A 26,740-nucleotide genomic window follows, 5' to 3' on the forward strand; every position below is an offset into this window, starting at 1 on the left:
AAAGTAACACTTTGGTAAATCTTTCCTTGGTGTAAAGAGAACAAAATATGTGCATAGAGTTTGGATATATGGTTGAGTAATCGTGAGAGTCATATATGTTGGTACTATTTTAACATGCAGGGCACATGTCATTGCCTAAAGTATACATTTACTTATTCTGCCGATGCCTTTACCCTTAGCGACTTACATCAATGATACATTTCGTTTTAGCTCTTTTACTTATCTGATTGGAGGGCATGCAGGGCAAGTGACTTATTCAGGCTGACACAGGGACAGTAGTGGGATTTGAACCTAGAGCCTCAGGGCTTGATATCTATGACATCATCAGTAGAAATTTTAATGATAATATCAGCCTTAACTGTTATTACATACGTACTATCATATTTATATTATATGTTCTTTAAATTGTCAGTTTGGCACACAAGTATAGATACATCAGTTACGTAACCTTCTTACTCCTGCATGCATTTTATACAAACAAATATTTTACTTTAACACCACCTCTGTGGCATGTAAGTACAGCAGCCAGAGTCTGATTTTAATATGGACACTGAAGGAGACCATCTTTTCATTCTAATCCCAAAGCAGATCGAATGGCCAGGCATCTACATGTGTCCTATTCACTTCTGGCAACATGTCTGCCATCTATCACAGAGCAACCTGACTGCACACAAACCTTAGGTATCTTGTCTGACAGAGTGGCCATAAGAGGGCCCCGTGCTCATACTGGATTGCTATCGTGACAACGATCATCAGTAGTGTAAAACTAACCTGTCTCACGACCGTCTAAACCCAGCTCATTTTACCTTTTAGTGGGTGAACGATCCAATGCTTGGTGAATTCTGCTTCACAATGATAGGAAGAGCCAACATCTAAGGATAAAAAATCGACTTTGCTATGAATTTTTGGCCGTCGCTAGCCATTTATCCCTGTGGTAACTTTTTGACACCACCTGCTTGAAACCCATAAAAACTAAAGGCCCCACTTCCATGGTCTGTACTCATACGGAAAATCAAGATCAAGTGTGCTTTTGCCCTTCTGGTCACCTTATGACACCTGCTTTACGGTGTGACAGATGTACTGCCCAGTCAAACTCCAACCTGCCACTGTCCCCGGAGTGGGTCGAGTGGAAAAAATGGGAAGAGTAGTGGTGTTTCACCGGCGGCACCCCATGGCGCCAGGCGGACCTCTTCACTGTGCCAGACTAGAGTGAAGCTCAGAAGGGTCTTCTTTCCCTGCTGATTCTGCCAAGCCCGTTCCCTTAGCTGTGGTTTCGCTAGATAGTAGGTAGGGACAGTGGGAATCTCGTTCATCCATTCATGCACGTCACTAATTAGATGACGAGGCATTTGGCTATCTTGGAGCCCGTTACCTGGCTTTTTCTGAGTTTTAAGTTGCTCGTCAACCGTGCCCCTCAGGTCGACCTTCTTCCAACCAGCCTTGTTCTTTTCTCAATCTTGCATTGCTTGGCATGCACCCCTTGCATTCAAGACCGCACCTGCAGATCTGTCAGGGCTTGGGGGATGTAATCATTATGAGATTTTTTGGTTATGCAGCCAGAGAGGCTCTCAACAAAACACACAGTGATCAGTTTTAGTAACAAGAAATATAACATTTATTAAAACTTTAAAATGGAAAGAAACTTTTATCTTTGCTTACTCATTAAAGAAGGAAGTGAGCATATCTAAAGACAGCATCAAGGGAATTTACTGACTTTTACCCAAATTTGCTATTTTTCTTTTGCTGAGTCCCATTTCTTCCACTGCTTTACCATTAACTGTACCATTTCCCTCTTGCCCCTACAACTATTGCATAGCATTTGCCTTTCCTCACTCGGTGCAGTCCTTTAACTTTGTCCAAGATCTTCCTGTATTTTTTCTTTTTTGTTTTTGGCTCTAATAGCCATTTTCATGATATTCTCAAACCTTATGGTTGTCTACTGTGTTCACTGTTTTCTTTACAACAGATTAGATCCAGTCTTGATGTATGTCCATCTTCGGCCTGGACCGCTGCTTCTTTGAATGTTACTCATTCCTCTGTTTCCAGTGCATCTCTAATTTTCTCACATATTTTGTGATGTCTTTGGATTCTTTGACCTTGTATCACTGGGCATTGTCCCAGGATGTGCGAAAAGGTTTCCTTGCCTTGACCGCACTTTCTGCATGCTTTGTCTGCTTTTTTATTGTTTTGTTGTTTTGCTGTATGTGTGTGTGTATTATCGTAGTATTTCCCTCTACTTACCCTTTACCTGTTTTCCTCAAGGGTAAATGTTCTCGTCAGGTTCGTTATCAGGTTGGTCTACTGTTGCACTTTATCAATGTGTGTGTGTTCATTTTAAACACACACACAGACCCTAACCACAACAGTGCCCCATGAATGACACACACGGTGATTAACACTTAGCACTTTAAACCACACATCAGCCTGTCACTCAGCACTTCAAGAGACTTACTTATTATCGGCACGAACAACATACGATGTTTTAGTGATATCTCAAACCTAAATATTGCTTTTGGTCTACAAGAATACATTTAAACATACAAAGACTTGGCACTCTTGACTATCAGCCATTTATCAGCCAAAAATACCTTCTTATCGTACTGTCCCTTCTTTTGAGTGGCACCCTCATTCTCAGCCTTATAAACCTCTCAGCCCAGAAATAATGGCAAAAAATCTGGCTGTCACCAGGTGCTCAAAGAAATCTAACTTATTAATTCAATCACTCTAGACATTAAGACAAAGCATAGAAAGTTAAAAGCAGCATGGTATTTATTACAATAATAATAATACCACTGGAACAACGAATAATAGAAAATAGGTACTGATAGGAAAGTCTGAATATATAGTCTTTAGGAAAAGCTTACGAAAAAGTTAGATGACAAGGATGAATGTCCCAGGGAGGCGTTTGATTTAACAATCGATGTTCATGATGCCTTTCTGACGACCAGTGACGTCTTCATCTGTTCCTCTTCTTCTAATGCTGTTTCTTTCTTATTGTCCTCCTTCTCTTTTCTTCTTCTCTTTCCAAACCAAGGCATATTTATTATAAAGTTTTATGCCATGCTTTCACAGCACATGAATGTTCCATGCACCTGATTGGCTGGCTGTCAATATGATTGATGAATTTTGCTGAAATTCTTTCCCAGATAATACAGTTCTTTGATATTGCCTCAGTTTCCCAGATATTTATAGGTCTGCACCATCTGCACACAGTTTTTTCTTAATTGTAGTTCATCTGTTGTTTTATCTTGACCAAAATATAATGGAAAATTTAAAGCAAAATGTACAGATTTTATATATATATATATATATATATATATATATATATATATATATATATATATATATATATATATAATATATTATATATAATAAATAAAAGGCAAAGCCCTCACTGACTCACTCATCACTAATTGTCCAACTTCCCGTGTAGGTGGAAGGCTGAAATTTGGCATGCTCATTCCTTACAGCTTACTTAAAAAAGTTAAGCAGGTTTCATTTCGAAATTCAAAGCGTAATGGTCATAACTGGAACCTGTTTTTTGTCCATATACTCTAATGGAGGAGGCGGAGTCACGTATCGCGTCATCACGTATTACGCCTCCTACGTAATCACGTGAACTGAAAACAAGGAAGAGATTTACAGCACGAGTCAAACGCGGGAACGAAGGTAAATGACGTTGAGTGTCTTTTAATACTGTGTAAGCATACATATTAACACATGTGCAATTAAACGTGTGCATTTACAGAGTGATTTCTCAGGCTTAAAAGCTCACCTTTTATTAAAAAGGTAAATGCTAACTGTTTTCATTCTGAAGGGCACAAACCACGTTGGATTTCATGCTCAAGAGTAAGCTCAGCACACAGCTTGGTCATATTACAACCGGAAAGGTGAACTGACAATATGGTATACAAAGACATCCTTAAGAAATAATTATTGATTCATTTTCCCTCAGTTTAAAAAGGTTTACTTTTCTTCTTAATAAAAATTTTAAAGCGGTACTTCGCCACTGCGAAGCGCGGGTATTTTGATATATATCAAAATACTGTATATCGCGTCATCACACCTCCCATGTAAGCACGTGAGCTGACCTGCTGCCGTTTGCAATGCCATATGCGCAAGATATATATATGTATATATATGTGTATATATATATATGCATATATGTATGTATATATATGTTTGTTTGTGTGTGTGTGTGTGTGTGTATAGCAACACTGATAACAATGACAACACAATTACATTGACAATCATGTTACGTTATTTTTAAAATGTTTCCTTTTCTTTTTCATAACCTCTTTAACACACTACTTCTCCGCTGCGAAGCGCGGGTATTTTGCTAGTGTGTATATATATATAATATAATATAATATATATATAAATATTGTGACAGATTAAGGTCTCCTTGAACCCTCAGACTAGATGTCAGACACCAGGTAAAAGTCCAAATATTCCTTTTATTTCGACAATAATGTGCACAAAGCACCCTCCACTCCCCAATACTTGCGCTGTTGTAATTATGGGTGGGGATGTCTCTCCTATGCTGGTATCAGCAGAAGGATGAGTGGAGGGTGCAGTACTCAGAGGTGAGAGTGGGTTAGGGTGGTCAAACCTGTTAAAGAAGTTGTTCATTTGGTTTGCTCTCTTCACGTCTCTCTCGATGGTGTCACCCCGCTTCGAGCTGCAGCCAGTGATGATCTTCATCCCATCCCACACTTCCTTCATGCTGTTATTCTGCAACTTCGGCTCCAGCTTTCTCCTGTACTGCTCCTTCGCTGGACTCGGAGTTTCTTCTGCACGCGCTTGAGCTCATGCTGATCACCATCTTTAAAAGCCCTTTTCTTCTGGTTCAAAAGGCCCTTGATGTCACTTGTAATCCATGGCTTGTTGTTAGCATAGCAGTGTACAGTTCTTACTGGAACTACAATGTCCATACAGAAGTTGATGTAGTCAGTATTGCAGTCAACAACTTTCTCAATGTTCTCATTATGAGATCTCTGCAGGATATCGCAGTCTGTAGTTCCAAAACATTTTCTCAGAGTATTCTCAGCCTCCGGGGTCCACTTCCTGAATGATCATGTGGTTACAGGTAGGACTCTCACTTTTGGTTTGTAGTGAGGCTGAAGCAGAACCAGGTTATGATCTGCTTTCCCAAGCGCAGGCAGCGGGGTGGCGCTGTATGCGTCTTTAACGTTTGCATACAGTAAATTAATAGTCTTATTTCCCCGGGTGTTACAGTCCACATACTGGGAGAATGTAGGTAATGTTAGTTTGTCAGTGCATATATTCATTTTGGAATTGTACATTGGTTTAATAAGTTTTTTGATAGGGTTTAAGAGGAGCTTTTGCAATTTTTGTAATCCACTGCATGAGTTGGCTTTCTAAATCTTCGATGATAATTCCTTTTCTTGGCTCAAGTTGAATACCAAGGTATTTGACTGGATTTTTGAAGATATTCTCTGGATTTCGGCTCCTTCTATTTGCCATAGATTAGTTTTCTTTGTAACCATTTTTCTTTTCTTCCAGGTGTAAGAGAAGCCTTTACATTTTGTTGGTTGCACTTTTAGACCTGATTTACAAAAGTTCTTGAGGATTTTCAAGTTTTTGGACATGCCTGTCCATGAGTTGTTTAGAATTACTAAGTTGTCTGCAAATGTAAGCGATGTTATTTTGTGTGGTCCTAGTGAGGTACCATGCCCCTCACTTTCTAGTGCTTCTATTAATGGGTTGATGGCTTATTAGACAGCCATGGGGATAGGGAGTCTCCATGCTTGGCTCCCCTTTTAATAATAATTTTCTGAGTTGCCCTCCATTCATTCAAATGAAATAGAGGCTTCAGTATATAAGTCTCTAATGAAGTTAAGTATGTGACTATCGAAGTCCATCAGACGTAGTACTCTAAGTGTTCATGTGAAATGGCGTTTCAAGCTTTTTTAGTCAATGAAAACTACCCCTAAGGGCTTCATATTGGATTTGTGAGACGAGAGGATACTCTTTAAAATGTTTATATTCTCTGAGCACCCTGATAGATAGATACTTTATTAATCCCAATGGGAAATTCACATTCTTCAGCAGCAGCATACTGATACAATAAATAATATTAAAGAATGATAATAATGCAGGTGAAAAACAGACAATAACTATGTATAATGTTAAATGTTAACGTTTACCCCCCCGAATGGAATTAAACAGTCGCATAGTTTGGAGGAGGAACGATCTCCTCAATCTGTCAGTGGAGCAGGACAGTGACAGCAGTCTGTCGCTGAAGCTGCTCTTCTGTCTTGAGATGATACTATTAAATGGATGCAGTGGATTCTCCATAATTGATAGGAGCCTGCTGAGCGCCCTTCGCTCTGCCACAGATGTTAAACTGTCCAGCTCCATGCCAACAATAGAGCTTGCCTTCCTCACCAGTTTGTCCAGATGTGAAGCATCTTTCCTCTTAATGCTGCCTTCCCAGCACACCACCGCGTAGAAGAGGGCGCTCGCCACAACTGTCTGATAGAACATCTGCAGCATCTTATTGCAGATGTTGAAGGACGCCAGCCTTCTAAGGTAGTATAACCGGCTCTGTCCTTTCTTGCACAGCGCATCAGTATTGGCAGTCCAGTCTAATGTATCATCCAGCTGCAATCCCAGATATTTATAGGTCTGCACCATCTGCACACAGTCACCTTTGATGATCACTGGGTCTATGAGGGGTCTGGGCCTCCTAAAATCCACCACCAGCTCCTTGGTTTTGCTGGTGTTCAGGTGTAGGTGGTTTGAGTCGCACCATTTAACAAAGTCATTGATTAGGTCCCTATACTCTTCCTCCAGCCCATTCCTGATGCAGCCCACGATAGCAGTGTCATCAGCGAACTTTTGCACATGGCAGGACTCCGAGTTGTATTGGAAGTCCGATGTATATAGGCTGAACAAGACCGGAGAAAGTACAGTCCCCTGTGGCGCTCCTGTGTTGCTGACCACAATGTCAGACGTGCAGTTCCCGAGACGCACATACTGAGGTCTGTCTTTAAGATAATCCACGATCCATGCCACTAGGTATGAATCTAATCCCATCTCTGTCAGCTTGTTCCTAAGGAGCAGAGGTTGGATTGTGTTGAAGGCGCTAGAGAAGTCTAGAAACATAATTCTTACAGCACCACTGCCTCTGTCCAAGTGAGAGAGGGATCGGTGTAGCATATAGATGATGGCATCCTCTGCTCCCACCTTCTCCTGATATGCAAACTGCAGAGGGTCAAGGGCGATGTTTCCATGAACCCTTTTTGACTATGGTTTAGAATTAATCCATCTTTAAGTCTCGAATGGAGCAGTGAAGAATAAATCCTAGTTATGATGGGTCCTGTCAAGATGGGTTTCCAAAAATTGATACTCGAACATTTCTCTTTGTCATCGGATTTGGGGAGAAGAATTGTTCTGGCTTCTTTAAATTTCTTTGGAATGAATCCTGCAAGAAGCCATAAATTGAAGAGAATGGATAATTTGTATTTATATTCGCTGATGGCTAAGATGTGTTTTCTTAACAATTTGGAACTGCTGCCATGTCTGATTTTAATGCTATTAATTGCATTAAATGCTTCATCTGGCGAGAACCGGTTGTAGAAAACAAAATTTACAAAACCATTGTCTTTATTAATTTTAATTTGAGTTAAGTTATCCAAAGATTTTTACCCAAATCTCTTTGAAGTGTTTAACGAGGGATGGTTGAGGAATGGAGCATCTTCTCTTTTTTGGCTCCCATTAGTATTTCCTCAGCTACCTGGGATCTGTCTTTCTTTTATAGTTGTTTTGTATACGTTTATACTCATTTTTTGTTGCGTTTTGGCAGGTTTTTGTTGTATTCGACATCTCCAATGGATTCTGCAGGAACATTGTTATAAAATTCTTTCGATATGTTATCTGAGTTTCAAAGCCAGTCTAAGTCCATTCCTTCACACTTTGAAGGATTTCCTCTTCGCCCCGTAATCAAACAGAAGTTCATTGTTGGCCTCAGTGTCCTTTTTGGCGATGAACAGCACAACATCCCTCAGTCCCTCTCCGGTGTCTGTTGAAACACTGGAGCTGTAGGTTGGCTCATTTAGACGAGTGGTTAATTAGACGCCCAAACGTTTCCATATCCGGGTGACATGGACAAGGAAATGTCTGGGCGTCGATGCAGAAGACCTCCAGTCTTGTGTTCTTACAAAAGTAGACGTAGCCCATCTCGCCAGCCTCCACATTCTTCATCCTTAATTCGCCTTCCTTGCTGCTGCTGTTCTCTCCGTGGTAGTCACAGACTACCTCCCCCTTCTGGAACCTTCTGCTGGTGTAAACTCCTCGTCCTTTACCTGGGATGTCGTCGCAGACAACCAGTCCCTTCCACTTCTGACTGGAGACATACCACTGAATGTATTTGTCCTGTGGTATGTTCTCCATGGATCCTTCCGGCTTCCACATTTCATTGATCTTAGTAGCGCAAGGGATGTTGGCTGTCCACCCTTGCTGACCTATCCTCTTCTCAATATGATAAAGGGTAGGCTGTCTTCTGCAGAAAGATGCTGAAAAACAGGAGAGAGAAATGCTACTTTGACTCACACAATTCATGAAATAGTGTAAATTACCAATACTCTAGTTTAAGGACAGAAACAATAGAAGAAAACTTACAAAGAATGTGCTGGCAGCGGAGGGCTTCCTGCTCAGCTCTCCAACGGTCATAACACATCCTGTCATGCATCCCAGTGAGCTCCTTCCTCTGCTGCTTTTTGGGGACTTTACCATCCAGTGTCACTGGGAATTGCATAACAAGATTTTGATATGACTGTTGCTCACTCAACTTTTCATTGAAGAAGACTGCAGCAACCCCTCTTTTCCTGGCTGAAGAACTCTCACATCTGTAAAGAAAAACAACTTAAAACACAGATTCAAAAGAAACTCAATGAATTATATGGAAGTATGTTTTGAAAGGAGCACAATTGTCAATTCAACTCACTCTGAGCTACTCTCACTCATCAGGTTCTGTATAAGAAGTTTTCCTCTGGCGATGGTGTCCGACCTGACAAGACAGTAATGTTTCTCTGCGGTGGCATTACTGTGGGCCAGGTAGTCAGCCACGGTGCTCTTCTCGATGGCGTTACATGATTTCATGGCTGCTGTTTCCAGGGTTAGTGATCTCCTTGATCTTGTACCTGTAAGCAAATGGATAAAAACATATTACCATATTTTCATTTAAACAAAAGTATTTTCAAAAAAATGTGCCTTTTATGATGACTTACTTTTGGTGCAAAAGATTCACATCATTAGAAGGATTATAAATAGGATTACCAGTAGTGGAAAGAAAAAACCTATTGTTTGAAGGGCCGTCCTCAGCCAGGAGATGCCGTTCATTCACGTAAATAGGACGTATTTTCACAAAATACAAATCAAACCACTGCAAATATAAAAGAAAAGTCACAATGAGCAAGTTGTACAGTCAACCTCAGAGTTCCCTGCTGTGTACTCTTTGTCTCTGACGGTACATTGAGTTCCACATCGGATCACACTTGGTTTACATACCTGCTCCTCCTCTTGATTTAGTGCCAGTTGCCAACTGTTGGGTGGATGTTTTGTGCCCCTTCACCCAAATGATGGCAAATCTTTTGTCTTCATCCCCGACTTTAAGGAGCTGCTCCTTTCGGTTTACCCATTCATTGACCTGGAATGATAAAAAGAGGAATGTCAGTTACACTCAAAGAATGTGACGCTATGAATTGTCAGCTTGGGAATACATGAAATAGAGGAAATCTTACTGTCATGTTCTTCACTACCCCAGGTCTCTGAAGGTGGCCCAGGATGATAACTGGTTCTAAATAATACAGAACCAGCAGGTGCTCCTCCTGGGATGTTGGCTCATCACATCATAGTTTTGAGATGACAGACAGGAAGTCTCTATTCGACACCTTGAAAATGAGATGACATTCTCTGTGTTGGCAGATCAGCATTCATCTCTCGGTATCTAAACACACACATACAGATACATGGTTATCTTTAAGCTTCAAATGACCAGAGCATGATGTAAGTTCATGAACAGAAAAGTGAGGATGCGTGACAGATTAAGAAATGGCGTACCTCTTTGCTGCAATTTCCTTTGACACCTGCTTGGAGAACTTCTTCTGCATGAGACTGAAAAGGCCTATGTGCATCTTCATCTGGTTGTTTCTCTGGGTTCTGTAGGGTGACATTGGTCTGGCACAGGAGGAATGAGATGAAGCTTCAAAAAATATTCTCTGGTCTTCTCAATGTTATGGGTGAAATTTACACTTGGCTCCTTTGCATCCATGTAGTAAAGGAATCGGCAGACGTTGTCACACTGCAAACAGAGGGGAGAAAAAAAAGTTATATTATCCTTATCCATGTAATAGATAAGTACACTCAGCAAGGTTTAGAATAGGCCTGCACTACTCTTACCTCATGCTTACAGTTTTTCATCTGCGAAGTATCTGAAGGGTGGCCACCAAAGTCCATGATGAGACGTTGATCCAAACTATGCTTCTGGTAAAGCCCCAGCCTCACCATCTTCTTCCGGACTTCGCTTGTCCACTTTGGTCCATCTGTACTGTTGATATAAAGAAGAAACTGCATTCTTTAAAATATCCAAGGGCAGTTATTGGCCACTATGTGCATCTTGTCTTTTATCATGAAAATGTACATGTTTAAAAATTGTACTTACTCTTGGTATAAAGGGTCATTCACCATATCATCTTCCTCCTCTTGACTCATTTCTGATGTAGGGGCAGCCGTAACAGATGTTGAAGGCTGTGGTTCTTGACAAGAGGCTGGGGCAGGGGCAGCCGTGCTCGATGTTGAAGGCTGAACCAGTTCAGCAGAGGCTGGAGCAGATGCAACCTCCATCGGCTTTGAGGAACGAAAAGCCGGTGGGACGTTATGTATGTAAAGACCTGATTTCTTTAGAAACTCCATTTGACGCAGCTCGCCTTCATTTGAAATCTTGGCCTGCAGATCTTTGAATTCAACAATCCTTCCGTGCCAGAGAAGGTATTGTGTGGTGATTTTGGCAGCATTGACAACTTCATCTATTTCTTCATTAGGACTGTTCTTTAGGCAAACCCTTCTGAGGTGGACAGAAAGAGTGGTCTGGGGCATCTGACAGTAAGGACAAACATGTGGAATCCTAACTGGTTTTCTGAAATAAGATGAGAAATTGAAACAACAATTAAACCCACAAGTTCAAAGCAAAAATTGCAAGGTAACAACAAAGTGAATTAGGAGATTAAAATCCTTAAAGAGAACTCGCCTTGACTCCACAGCAGAAGCAGCAGCAACAGAAGAAGCCATTTTGTCCTATTCAAGAGATGGTTGGTCTCTCGTGGACAGCAAGATAGTGTTATGAGAGAATGTGCCAGAGGTCTCAATTTAAAGACCAAAAGGGGCAGGCAAGGGGCGGGCCTAAGGTAATACCTGGCAAGAGTGGCATTACCACCATCCTGAAACCAGTAAAGGTGTGAATGTTTAATCCCAGGATGAAAGGTGGCTGGCAGTAAGGACTGCAAATGTGCCTTCATTTTATTCTCTCTGTCCAACATGAAACATTTTTATATGGTAGGAGAAGACATCACAAATGACATTAAGGGGTGTGAACAGCACCCAGGATTAACTCTGGCTGACCTGGGAGGCACTTCACAGCTATGAAAACTTTCAGGTTCAAAGGAGGCTTATTTGTATGGAGATGGGAGAAACAAAACCTTTTGGCAAAAACACACTTACTCTTGCATGAATTTTATACAAATATAAATATTTTATTTTACCACCACCTCTGTGGCATGTAAGTAATGTATCCAGAGTCTGAGATCTGAGGTGAAAAATGCACATGTGGTTAATCTTCTCTCATTTGGAGAAAGTTTTGTATGGACAGGCAACCACCAAACAGTATACATGAGTGTTTATATACATTACATGTAAACTCTGAATGTAAACTTGGACAAATTTCCAGATTTGAGGTGGATGTCGCACAGGTGGAGATTCTTCCTTCATTTGGAGAATGCAGTTAGAGGAGAATTCATTTATTTATTTTAAAGTAAACCAAGTTTCTTACTTTTTGTTAATGAAATCAGCAAGTAGAGGCTTTCGATAAGCTCATAGACTTTAATGACCCTGGCCATTGTCTCTCACCTGTAACACAACCCCCACTGTCCTGGATGCCATTAAAGAGCAGGGAACAAAGTCAGTGTTCATGAATGAATGGGAAATGGAATCAGAAACTTCTCCTGTAAATTTTAATATACAGTTTGTGCCTTTAAAGGATTTTTCAGATTTTTCCTATAAAGTTACATAGAGGTATATGCACAGCTTGTCGCAGAAAACTCAAAAACTATACAGGGAGCAGCCAGGGAGGCATTCAGTGGTCAAGAAGAGCGATATTCAGGATACCTTGTTATTGTACTATTCCTGTCCCAATCCTCTGCTTGATATTATTAAGATCATAGGAGGTGGTAGGATGGAGTAAGCCTGTTGCCAATTTGACCTTATTAAAGGATGGATGTAAGCAAATTTTGATGCAAAAGAGTGATAGTCATCACTTGGATTATGCTTGAAAGTGGTTAATTGTATATTGATTATGGTTAATTGTCTGCACTGGTCATGTATGGTATGAGCATGCCAATTAAATTAACCAAATAATAAATTTAATCAAATAAATAACTATTTACATCCAATAGTTGCCAATTAAACCAAATTAACCAGATCTATCATTTCTCCAAGCTTATCTGGAGAAGGCAGTGAGCATATCTAGTGAATAAAGTAAGCCTCTCCTCTCATAAGCTTGGAGAAGGACAGAATTCTGGATGTGGAGAGTCCAGTTTAAGTGATCTGTTATTAAAATCATACCACTTCCCCCTCGCTCCAATGACTATGCCAAATGTCTGAACATTGTTTGTTCCATAAGTATCTCTTACGAATGAAGAGATACTTTCGTATTTGTGTTCTTTAGAGAACTTAGCTCTTAGAGCTTCTTCTAAATTGAATTCATATCTTACGGTAAGGTCAATGACAATGGCATTGGTATTCTTGATCAAAATCAAGTCAGGTCGGAGGGACCTCCCATTGTTCAGTTTAATAGATTGTTCCTTGTGGACAGTTCATTCGTGTGCCTCACACTCATTCTTCAAGAGCTTACATAATTTATGGTGTCTGGCAATTCTTTCTTTTTGCATTACCAGACATTGGCCTAGAATGTGAGATAGGGATTCTGTTGCAGTTAAGCATTTCATGCAATTTGAGGGCTCCTGTCTGCCTCTGGTAGTGGTTTCCCTGGTTGGAAGTACATTTGCTCTTGTTTGGATGACGGCAATGTATTGTCTTTGGCTCATCCAGTTATGAGTGTGCAACCAGCAGTTGCTCACTTTTATCATTTTCAAATAGTTCTATACCTAGTCCTTGAACGGGGAGCTTTTTCCAAATCTCAAATTCAGCTTGTCGCCAGTCACGGAGCTTGGTTGGGACATCATTTGGCAATGGATTGTTGCATATATTAAACAAGATGTCTTCATTTGGAAAATTAGTGGCATTGCCACCCATAAGTTTCCATGGATTTTTTTAATTGTCCCAAAGTTTTGTTTTGGATGCACATTTCCTGAAGGATTGGGTCCTCAGAGAGTGCAATTCTTCCTAGTGTCTTGAAGGAGGATTTGAGCACAATGGCCTCCAACTTGAGGACGCTCAACCCTCCGTTGGCTCTTTTGGAATTAATTACCCCATTGGAAGTGCATTGTGGTAGGTGCAACCACATTTTTATTGTCTTCCTTATATGCACATCCAATTTCTTGATTGTCATAAGATTTCATGTTGAGAAGGGAGTACAAGAGACGAGGAATGGCATACTGATTGAAGATATTGATCTTCTGATAGGGCTTCAAAGGAGCTTTTCCAATAAGATTGCTCCATTTTTCTTTTCGTCCATGTGATTCTCCATGTAGACGCCTTTCCTAGGTTCGACGTTTATGCCCAAGTATGTCATAGGGATTTTGGAGGAAATCCTTTTCATTTCAACCCCTTCTAGCTTCCATAGGTTGCTCTTTTTGACCACCGTCTTGCGGTTCTTCCGTGTGAAGAAGAAACCTTTGCATTTGGCCGGCTGCAGTTTGAAGCCAGATCCTCTACAGAATTCTTTTACTATATTCAGGTTGGTCTTCATACCGCCCTAGGTATTGCTTACAATGACAAGGTCATCAACGAAGGCCATTGCCGTCATAGTGGCTCCACCATACATGTTACCATGACCGTCTGTCTCTAGTGTTTGGATCAATGGGTCAATTGCTATATTGAAAAGTAGAGGGGAGAGGGAATCTCCTTGTTTGACTCCCCTCATCAGAGTGATGTCATTGGTGCTACTCTCATAGTTTTCCACACAGGTGGAGGTACCGGAGTACAGTAATCCCTCGCTATATCGTGCTTCGCCTTTCGCGGCTTCACTCCATCGCGGATTTTATATGTAAGCATATTTAAATATATTTCGCGGATTTTTCGCTGCTTCGCGGGTTTCTGCGGACAATGGGTCTTTTATTTTCTGGTACATGCTTCTTCAGTTGGTTTGCCCAGTTGATTTCATACAAGGGACGCTATTGGCAGATGGCTGAGAAGCTACCCAGCTTACTTTTCTCTTTCTTTTGCGCTGACTTTCTCTGATCCTGACGTAGGGGGATTGAGCAGGGGGGCTGTTCGCACACCTAGACGATACGGACGCTCGTCTAAAAATGCTGAAAGATTATCTTCACGTTGTGATCTTTTGTGCAGCTGCTTCCTGAAATGACATGCTACACGGAGCTTCACATACTTAAAAGCTCGAAGGGCACGTATTGATTTTTGATTGAAAAACAAACTCTGTCTCACTTTGTCTGCTCCTGATGAAGGGGGTGTGAGCTGCCGCCTTCAACAGCTTTGTGCCGCGGTGCTTCACATACTTAAAAGCAAAACAGCCCTATTGATCTGTTTGCTTTTCTCTCTATCTCTGTGACAGTCTCTGCTCCTGACGCACACTCCTTTGAAGAGGAAGATATGTTTGCATTCTTTTAATTGTGAGACGGAACTGTCATCTCTGTCTTGTCATGGAGCACAGTTTAAACTTTTGAAAAAGAGACGAATATTTGTTTGCAGTGTTTGAATAAAATTCATGTCTCTCTACAACCTCCTGTGTTTCTGCGCAAATCTGTGACCCAAGCATGACAATATAAACATAACCATATAAACATATGGTTTCTACTTCGCGGATTTTCTTATTTCGCGGGTGGCTCTGGAACGCAACCCATGTGATGGAGGAGGGATTACTGTACATGTCCCTGAATAGTTTGGAAATATGAGCATCTAGTCTCATTATCCTCAAAATTTTAAATAGGTATGCATGGGATACGGTATCGAAGGCCTTCTCGAAATTGACGAACACCATTTCCAGCGATTTTTGGTGTGTCTTATGGGCTGTAATTATAGCTTGGAGCGTTTGGATATTTTCTGTACATTCTGCCGCCTCCATGAACCCCCTCTGCCTGGGGTTTAATGATCTCCCGTATTTCAATCTTGTGTAAAGAATTTTGTAAAAATAATCTTGTGATGAGGGACCCAATGGTAATGGGTCTCCAATCACTGATGTTAGAGAGTTTTTGACTGTTGAGAGATTTGGGCAGAAGTACAGTCCTGGCCTTTTTGAAGGCCCCGGGAATAGCTCCTGCCAGAAGCCAGAGGTTATAAGTTTTGGCTAATATTATGTTCCCATTAACTAGGGATATAATGTCAGTCTTGTTGATCCCGTCAGGACCGGCCGCGGAGTCAGATTTAACGTGTTTGATGGCGGCTTGCAGTTCGGTTGTTGAAATTGGTGCAGTAAACACAGAGTTATCTACACAATGAGCAGGAATGTAAATAGAGCTAGTAGTAATCTGACTGTGTGATCCCCATACTCCATTAAAGTGTTCAAAGATTTTGTTTAGTGGGATTTTGCACTTCTTTCTGGGGATACCATCCAGGATCTCCGATGCCAGGTGTGCTCTATCCCTTGTATATAGTGTCTGTGCCCTATTTCTTAATAATTCTTTTGAGCAACCGTTTAGTAGAGAGCATACTAGGTTTTGATGCCTGTCTTCTTGTCTTTGACTTTGTTAAGAAGTTCTTTTAGAAGGAGATTGGTGGTGTCCTCCAACCAGACCTCTTTATCAGTGGGGTTCTCAAAATTTTCTTTCCATAGTTCGGCCAAGTTGAGTTCCAAACCGTTATCGTAGATTAGAGTCTGTAGGAGCATTGGTAGAGTTGTGTTAATTTCTACAGACTCGAGCGATGAGATGAATAGGGCAAGTTCATCATCTTCAACATTGGATTCTACTACACCTTGTTCCACGTCTTCAGTGATGGTCGTATCACTTTCAAGGTGACGGTGTCTTATGTGTTGACCCAGGCCTGTATTGTTATTGAATTGGTCACCACAGGTCGGACATGTGAGGTGTTTTGTTTTAAGATGTCTTTTTGCCTGTTCTGCATTTGGCCTGATGGTAGGCAATAGTATGGTGATTATAGCTCATTTTTGAGCATTTTATGCATCGGAAGATGATTTTGACATCATGATGCTTCATTTTGTAGTGTCTGATAAGCCTTTGCAAAGAGACTACCGTATCTCCACATACAAGACAATAGGAAGTGTCCTCTGGGATGTTAATCGTCAGGGTATTCTCGTTGGACGTGTACGAAGTATTAATCTCCATTCTAAAATCTCCATCCCAGAAGGGTTCCGATGAGGCTGACAGGAGACACACAACACGGACTACGGCCCCTGTGTCCACCACTGGCTCTACCATCGCCCGACCAGATTTACTTGTGGTTGTCTCCCTTCGTTATTGACTTGGGCTTAGGTCTGATCATAATTCTGATCATTGGTCAACAACGTATACCCACAAGATGGGGTAAAGGGTCTGATTCAATGAGCCTGAGGAGTGGGACTGTTGAGAACAGTGTCCCTTGACCTGGCCGAACCAAGCCTGTTTTATAAAGGATGTGACTGTCCCACTCCCTGAGCTACGAAGGGGGCAATGGTCACCTAGCGTTGTCCTGATTTTTTGTAACCAGAATTACAAACGGCCATTCCAGTTACTGGTATCTCTCGTTATCACAAGGGTTCTGTGACCTATAGGTCATTGGTTATCGTCAATTGCATAAGTTTCATCTTATTTAACACAGAAGCCAACTGTGTTCGCCCAACCGAGCCCAGAACTCTGCCTTGATTTTGCTAGATAGTAGGTAGGGCAGAAAAGGTACTTGGCCGGGATCTAACCGTTCCTAGTTACTCCTGCCGTTTACCCGCGCTTCATTGAATTCCTTCACTTTGACATTCAGAGCACTGGGCAGAAATCACATCGCGTCAACACCACTCACCGGCCCTCGCGATGCTTTATTTTAATTAAACAGTCGGATTCCCCTGGTCTGCCCCAGTTCTAAGCCAGCTGCTAGGCGCCGGCAGAGGCCACGTGCTATGACTGGAACAATTCAAGCCACATCACGTATAGGTCTTTCCCCATCCATAGTTAAATCCTTCTCTAAACTTATCAGTAGGAGATGCCTACTGTATTCATTAGACATTCTAACTGCTTTTTATAAATAAAAGATTCACAGTGACTATAATTAAGCTTATGCAATTAGTATTAAAAATGTTAGTTAAAATTATAATGTTATAATTTCTCCTGTTAATTTAATACTGTTAATTTGAAATTTAATGTATTAATTATTGCTTGCTTTTCCCTATATTCTTATTAAACTCTCTTGCTGTTACAAAATAACAAGTGTCTGTGTCTTACTGAAGGCCACCTGGTCACCTGTATTGCACAACTTTTTGCAGATAACTCAAAAACCAAAGCTGTCACAACAATGAGTGAATGATAATTGGAATCAGAAAATTCTCCTATTCATTTTAATATGCAGTTTCTGCCTTTAAAGAATTCCATATATTTCCTATATACTTACATAGAGGTATTGCACAGCTTTTCGCAGATAACTCAAAAACTATACAGGGAGCAGCCAGGGAGACATTCGATTGTATACCGCTCACACTGTAAAAAAAAACAAAAAACAGTGGGTTACTTTTAAAAAAATTAACAGGAAGATGCTGTTTTGTTAGCTACAGCATACAAATTTTATTTAGTGGTATATAGCTGTTAATTTACATTTTTTTCACAACCCAAATATTCTAAATTGCAAATGCTATTATACCCTGCATTTCATAGTTGTGGAAAACAAAATAAATAAGGCCAACTTATTGTTTTAGTCCTTCTTTATTTCCATTTAACATTATATTAATTGTTAAGCTGTTTGTTGTGCTAAAAAAATGTGAAAAATGCAAGCCATCATATTTTCGAGTGCATAAACTATGGTGCAACAAATAAGCACCCATAACATGGAGAAATACAAAGATGGCTTAAGAAAACAAACACAATTTCGAAATGGCTCAACTTGACATTAAATAATAAACAAGCTTCAGGAACAAAAAAAAAAAAAAACCAATATATATAAGTAAAATAAATCAACACAAGGCTTTATCAAACACCAGCCCTTTCTGGATATAAAAAGTAGAATACAAAAAAAATAACAGTATATACAAACCACTGTAAAACTAAAATCATTTTAAATAAAGTGCCACTCAAAGTCCATCAATCTTTATAAAAGATTTGACACTTTCAGATTGACTGTCATGGTTTTCTTTTGAACAGTTTCCCCAGTCTTTTTAGATGTCACTTTTCCTTTTGCAGCCTTGGTCCCTTTTTCCGGATTTATTCCAACAAATCGTCTGAAAAATAATAAGGGAAGACTTTCTGTGATCAATGTCTTAAAACTTTAATAATAAAACAAGATTTAAAAGACTTACACAGTAGTGTAACAGTTTGTTATTTAATACATTAGCTAATGTTATCAAGTGTTACCAAACTTACAGCTTAAACCTTTAAAGACCCAGAAACTTTAACTTTACTTTTTAAAAATACTATTATTACCATATTATTGAAAGACAAAAATAAATTTACCTGTGAAGGAATTCCAGTGTGGATGCTGCTTCCTCTTGACATTGCAGGTTGAAGATGTAATACACTGAAAACAAAGCAGCAAGTCCAGAGAGAAAGGTTGGTTGCACCCCCTCGCAGATTATTCTGCCCTCCAAGCTGATCATCCATTGTTTCATCCACTGCCCTTGAGTATCACTTGAACCTTAAAGGAGTGTACAGATCATGTTATAAACTATTATCCTTGGAGAGCTAACATAGAAAAGACAGTGAGAAAATTATGCAAGCCCTGACAAAATCCTATAATATTCATATCTTCCAAGACAACAAACCTTGCAGTTTCAATATTTTAACCAACAAGCCAATAAGGTTATGATATGCAAACTAAACAGCACAAACTCATTCAGGTATCACATAAAATATTTTCTTCAGTTTAAAAAGTACACTTTAATGAAACTTTTTTCATACAGTGGCCAGAATGAGGCACATAAAGATGGATGTTCTCCTAATGGTAAAAAGTTGTGCCAGCCAGCCTAGAGTGTGATCCTTGTTTAGTGAACATGCAGACATGTCATATTTCATATACTTACCAAGCAGGATCAATGGAGGAGTCACACGTAGGTTACCAGTCTTCTCAAGGGCAGCAGGAGTGGCAGACATCTATTGGTAAGGATAAGAATTAGAAATTAACATCTCCAAAAAACATATCTGCTAATAATATTCGACAATGTACCTATTAAAACAAGAATAGCTTATCCAAATGTATACTTAACTTTTATTTACCTTTTTGTTAATATTGACACAAAATACATATTTTCCACATTTAATATCTGTTTGACTATACAGTGCACAGAATAAGAGTCCAAATGGAAGACTTCTAGATGTACAGTAAAAAAAAAAAAACAAAACCAAAAAAGATTCTTTTGGTTGTTCACTCAGTTATATGGAATTAGATTGTTTTAAGACAATAAATCATCAAAGCCCTATCTATTAACTTAATGGTGCCTTTGTAGTGTCAAGGTAACCATTTTCTTGCACTGTGTAGACAAACAGACAATTTCTTTATTAAAATATCCTAATTTTTAGTCAAACGAGTCCTATAAGTATGACAAAACATATTTATTTGAACCATTCCTACACATTTGTTCATAGTAAGAACTAATAATAATGTATATAAAGAAAAACGTACATTTTGTTGAAGAATAAGCCCATCTTGATTCTCTGCAAAGTGAGCCATTAGGAGTTGAACAATGAGATGGGCTGAATCAATGGCTTCCTCCTTGGAAAGAACTGCCTTAACTTCTGAGGTAGTTGGCCTGGTTTTAAAAACTCTACAATGCTTCTCCCACACTCTTCGACTGAAAGTTGAAATGCACGTAGGACATTGATCTCAGTCAGAAGCTCAAAATGTGTAAATAGGCCTTTCTGAAGAAAAAGGTATGGCCACTTTTTCATTACCTCTCCAACAGAAGGTGCTGGAATGCTATTTATTTGACTTTGTTGCAGGCAGAAAGCTGTCTCCATCAACTGTATGACTTCAGCTTTCTCGCCACCCTTTGTTCCTTCGCGAGAGTAGATATCCTCCAGCTTTTGACGTTTATTCTCAACTGAGTCATCCGTTTCCTCTAAAGGAAGATCAGGCTGAAACCATACACAACCATATGTGTTGGTTGGCCCTCTTTTAACACCACAGACTGATGACCGGTGCTGTCGGAAGCTGGTGGTCCGACTGAGGTTCTCAATTCTTGTCTTGACTTGGGCCAAAAGTGAGCTGTATCCTTCTCCTATAATTCGTCCATCATGAAGCTGGTCTGCAAAGCTCTGGGGATATTGATTGACAATTGTTTTACAAATGGTAAGACACTGTGCACGTGTTGGGGTTGTCTCAGATTTTTTCATTTCATCTGCAAGCACCCTAACCATTTGTCGTCTTGCTGCTGGTGAAGGCCTTTTTCCAGAGGAAATAGCAGACTGAATTTCTGCAGGCATGAGCTGCCATGGTACTTTGAAGGTGTCTGGCCATGATTTCCTAATATAGGATGTAGATGGCCCACTGCATTCAAGACAGACAAATTAGAAGAGCATGGCAATGGTGAGGAGCTCCCAGCTGACAAGGAAGGAGTGTTCTCCATGATGGTGAGATCCAAAGTGACAGTTTCCCTCTCTATAAACCACCAAAATATTGAACAGGCAGTTAAAATTCACGCCACTTGATCTGTATAGACACAACTTCAATTAAGCATAATAAAATATATACATCATCACATATTGTTTAAATGGTCAGTTTTATGTTTTTACAAATGTAGGCATCATTTAAAACTATTTACATTGTTCATTTTACTACTGTAGTGAGCAAGCAACTTAAATTGTTGAACAGGAAATTAAAACCCCATTAAAATTTTATCACTCTTACTGTAACATGCACTTCAGCACACTTTCTAAAATGTCATGTCTAAAATTTGTCTATTCACACTTTCTAATATTAAAGAAATAGTTCACCATGAAATTAAAATTACCCCATAATGTACTAACACATGTCATCTTTAGTGTATATGAATGGCTTTCTTCAGATGAAAACAATAGTGTTATATAATTATATTTGTTATTTTAAATAATAGCCGGGCTCTTTCTAGATTAATAAAGTCATTCAATGGTGTCCAAGGTTTTGATGTTCCACAAAATACATCCATCATAAAAGTAATCCACATGACTTTGGTTAACTCTTTTAGGGCAGATGTCGACTTTTGTCGACAGGAGGGGTTGAAGGCGAATGTCGACAAAAGTCAAAATCCAGGGATAGGGGACGACAATCAGCTGTTAATGGCGACAAATCTCGCTGTCACGTCACAGGCATTCCCTCTGTGCTTGGAGGAATGCTAGACTCATTGACTCGGCAAATAAACATTGCGTGTGCGTGAGTTGCGAAATGTAAACAAAGGCAAGATGGCACCGACATGTGAAAAGGCAGCGAAGCAAGTGCAAAAAAGAAAACACTCGGCAGACGATGTTTTGCGCATTACCGCGGAGTCGGACTCTTGATTTTTCAGAATCAGACTTTATTGGCAGTGATCAGGAGATCGAGCAAGAGAGTTAGAAGCAGGCATCAGCTGATCAGACACCAGCCGATGCCGCGCCAGCGGATCTGCTGCCAGTTGAGTGCCTTCGCGCAGCCGATGCATCTACGGCAAGGTTCGCATGGGATAAATACACATACATTGATCCGTTGAGAGCCGATATGGCTACCGGAGTTTACAAGACGGCATGGCTTGCTGTTGGACACGACAGATCACCAGCTGCTGTACTTCAGGCTGCTCTCTCCTGATGCTGCTTTTCAGCTACTGTCAGACGAGACAAACAGGTAGGCACAGATTTTTTTTGAATCGCGGGCTGCGTTTGCATCGCATTCTCATTTTTCAAAGTGGAAACCCACAACGAAAGACGAGATGAAGCGTGCTGTGGCATTACAAATAGAGATGGGACAGAACTGGTGATATAACTTCAGGGAGCATTGGTCCAAAGGTGTTTTGTCCCCTGGTGGATTAGGTACGTGCTGCTGCAAAGTTTTATTCACTTCTGTAATAAACAGAAGCAAATCCCATGGGGTGAGCCAGGCTATAATGTCATACATAAAGTTCATAAAGTTTCAGAAGATGAAAAGAGGTGACAATACGGTTTTCATGCAGGCAGAAAACTTGGTGGCAGTGGCATGGCACGATGGCAGATGGGTGACTTGTCTCTCTACAGTACACACTAACAATATATGTGAGAAAGTGCAGCAACAGACAATTGAAAAATAGGCACCAAAGCAACACGTATTGTAAGGAGTGCAATGTGGCAATGACTGAAATTGGCTGCTTTGAGCGAGATCAGACTTTGCTGTGTAAAATGTATGTGATATGTATGTGAAATCATAGAGTATGCAGGCTCATACAACATGCAAGACAGTAACATGTGTCAAAAGTAAATATTTTTTGTTGATTTGATAAGTAAAACAATTGCTTTGTGTTCTTTTTTTAAAAATGTTAGTTTTTGGAAAAATATTCAGCCCTGGTAGAAAAGAAACAAAAAAAAAATTAGCTCTAAAAGAGTTAATAAGGTCAAATTGGCAACAGGCTTACTCCATCCTACCACCTCCTATGATTTTAAACCATATCATGCAGAGGATTGGGACAGGAATAGCACCATAACAAGGTATCCTGAATATCGCTCTTCTTGACCACTGAATGAAAAATGTCTCCTGAGTGGTATACCTTCGAATGCCTCCCTGGCTGCTCCCTGTATAGTTTTTGAGTTATCTGCGACAAGCTGTGCACATATACCTGTATATAAGTTTGGGGAAAAATAAGAAAAATTCTTTAAAGTCACAAACTGCATATCAGAATTAACAGGAGAATTTTCTGAGTCCATTTATCATTCACTCATTGCTGTGGCAGGTTTAGTTTTTGAGTTAAATGCCCATAGCTGTGCTCATATACCTGTATATAAGTTTAGGTGAAATATAAGAAAAATTCTTTTAAGTCACAAACTGCATATCAGAATTAACAGGAGAATTTTCTGAGTCCATTTATCATTGAGTCATTGCTGTGGCAGGTTTAGTTTTTGAGTTAAATGCCCATAGCTGTGCTCATATACCTGTATATAAGTTTGGGGAAAAATAAGAAAAATTCTTTAAAGTCACAAACTGCATATCAGAATTAACAGGAGAATTTTCTGAGTGCTGTTAGGGTGGCCGATGAGGCTGAGTGTCTTGCACAGGTGGCTCAAGGGCATGTCAATTTTCTATCTGGAAGTTTGTAGTTTCTTCAGTGGGAGTCACTGGTGCAGTGCTTCCCATAGGTGTGTTAGGAAGATGAGGTGATGTTGGTCCTGCTGGTGGAACGCAAGATGGTGGCTGTGAAAGAGGCTCAGTTTTGTGCTGTTGTGTGGCTTTGTCAGCATCATTACTCGAATCCAAAGTTTACCACTACTCCCATTGCTCCTCTGGTATCATTAACAGGTGGTGGCTTGGGTGTTCGTAAATAGTTTGCCGATTCAGAGCCTGTGCTCTGTCCACTCAACTGTCTCATTGTCTCCATTGAGGCCTGCTCCTCTCCAGAACTTTCTAAAGACTGAGGAGACTTGAGCTGATCATCTGCGTCCAGAGTCTGATTTTAATTTGGACACTGAAGGAGACTATCTTTTCATTCTAATCTCAAACCAGATTGAATGGCCAGGCATCAACATGTGTCTTATTCACTTCTGGCAACATGTCTGCCATCTATCACTGAGCATCATTTGGAGAAACTTTTGTATGAACAGGCAACCACAACCAAATTTACATGAGTATTTAAATACATTATATGTAAATTCTGAGATTTTACTAGTTCTGAGGTGAAAGGATATTTCGTTTTTTTTTTTAATATCATTTTGCTATTTCCATCAGCTTTTTGCATATTTCTCCAACCCTAAAGGTTCCACTGCAATACCTCAGTGATCAATACACTCAGGAGATCATGCTGAATAATCTGATGTGCCATTTGTGCATATTTTTTAATTTTTTTTATCATTTTGCTATTGCCATCCATTACTGCTCATTGGCTTTACACATTTTGGTAAATTTTTCCTTGGTGTAAACAGAACAAAATATGCGACTTACAATATCTATGTTACATTTCATTATAGTTTGTGCTTGTAACACATTCCCTCATGTAAGTAAGTAACACAGAATTTGAAAATAGCTCTTGACTCCATCTAGTGGATTTCTGAGGTAATACATGTGACTCAAACTGTAAAAGGGAAAGTTATTGTATATGCTTCATGTTTAATCTATATTCTTTAAGTTGATCAGCTGCATAATCTTTTACCTTCAACACTCTTCCTATCTACAATCACCACATCTTTCTCTGCCTTTTAACTGGAATTAAAAAATAATAACATAGATTACCAGCTGTTCCTTTTCTAAGTGTTGTTTATTTTATCCTAAAAGTATTTCCAGCTTCTGCTGTACACCATCTACCTCATTCTGTACGCCCCACTGCACTCTGCTGTAGTAAAGTGATAGTCCATCACCTTAATCAAGATGTTGTGAGGAATGCCACCTGCCTGGTCTGATATTGTAATTATAAAGTCCACATCATTGTTGGCAATGGTTACCACTGTGTCAGGCACATTGTAGGGAGTGTCCATACTAGGGAGTGTCCATACGGCTTCCCCTGCTTGCTCTCATAGCATTGTTGATGAGTTCTGGTAGAATGTAGTCTAGCGGCATTAGGATGAATGGGAAACGAGTTGCCACATGACCATTAAATGAGTCAAATTAAGCTGCAGGCTGCACCCCTTGTGGTGCCCTTGAGTCAATTCCTTTCAGTTTCAGCTTTGTTACCAGCATGTTAAATTTTTTTTTTCTATCATTTTTTACGTTTCATTTATTTGGTCAATGAACGTTGTCTGAGCTGATCTGTCTTTTAATTTAAAGGCAAACAAGGGAACATATATATATATATATATATATATATTATATATATATATATATATATATATATATATATATATATATATATATATATATATATATATGTGTGTATAAAAAATATGTTTTGGGTTTGTGGTTCTAAGCATTGTAAGAGAAGTGTTTGATATAGATTCGCAAGGTTAGCGAGCGTCTAACATAGATACCGTACATAAGGTGAACTGTCTGGTGAACTGTCTATGTGAACTGCTGAGAAATTACCTTATCTGAGGTGAAAGTGGCACATGTGCTGAACACACTTTGGGGTACACTCTGCCATTTTTCAATTTGACGGAGTGTTCTTGGTGAGCAAACCATCCGTGTGTCTCACATTCGTTGGCTAGGAGACTATAGAGTTTATGATGTCTGGCAGTCCTTTCTTTTTGTAATGCTGGACATTGACCTAGAATATGTGACACAGATTCCGTTGCAATTGTGCATTTTCTACAGGTTGAGGACTCCTGTCTGCCTCTGGAGGTGGTTTCCCTTGTCGGAAACACGTTTGCTCTAACTTGGATGGCGGCAATGAATTGTCCTTGGCTCATCCATTTGTGTGAGTACAACCAGCAGTTGCTCACCTTATCTTCTTCAAAGAGGTCTATGCCTAGACCTTGGATGGGAAGTCTTTTCCAGCTATCAAATTTAGCTTGTCGGCAGTCACGGAATTTGATTGGGACATCACTAGGTATTTGATTGGTACATATGTTAAATAATAAGTCTTGGTTTGGAAAATTAGTGGGAGTACCACCCATTAGTTTCCGTAAATTGTTTAATTGCCTGCATATATTGTTTTGGTTACAGGTTTCTTGAAGAATGGGATCTTCTGATAATGTGATTCTTCCTAGTGTTTTTAGAGAGGATTTGAGTATGATGGCCTCGAGTTTGAGGACACTCAACCCTCCATTAATTCTTTTGGAATATATAACTCCATTAATGGTACATTGTGGTAAATGTAACAATGATTTAATTGTCTTACGTATATGTACGTCTAATTTTCTAATTGTCGAGACACAAAAGTTAGTATTCAGTAGGGAGTATAAGGGCCGAGGGATGGCGTATTGATTAAAAATATTGATTTTCTGAATGGGCTTCAGCAGAGCTTTACCTATAAGGTTGCTCCATTTCTCAAGTTCTGTTTGGGGATCTTCCATAAAAACGCCTTTTCTTGGTTCGACGTTGATGCCCAAATATTTAATTGGGGATTTGGAGGAGATCCTCTTCATCTCTATTCCGTCTAATTTCCATAGATTGGTTT

Source organism: Erpetoichthys calabaricus, chromosome 1 (assembly GCF_900747795.2).
Source record: "Erpetoichthys calabaricus chromosome 1, fErpCal1.3, whole genome shotgun sequence".
In the NCBI taxonomy this organism is placed as follows: Eukaryota; Metazoa; Chordata; class Cladistia; order Polypteriformes; family Polypteridae; genus Erpetoichthys; species Erpetoichthys calabaricus.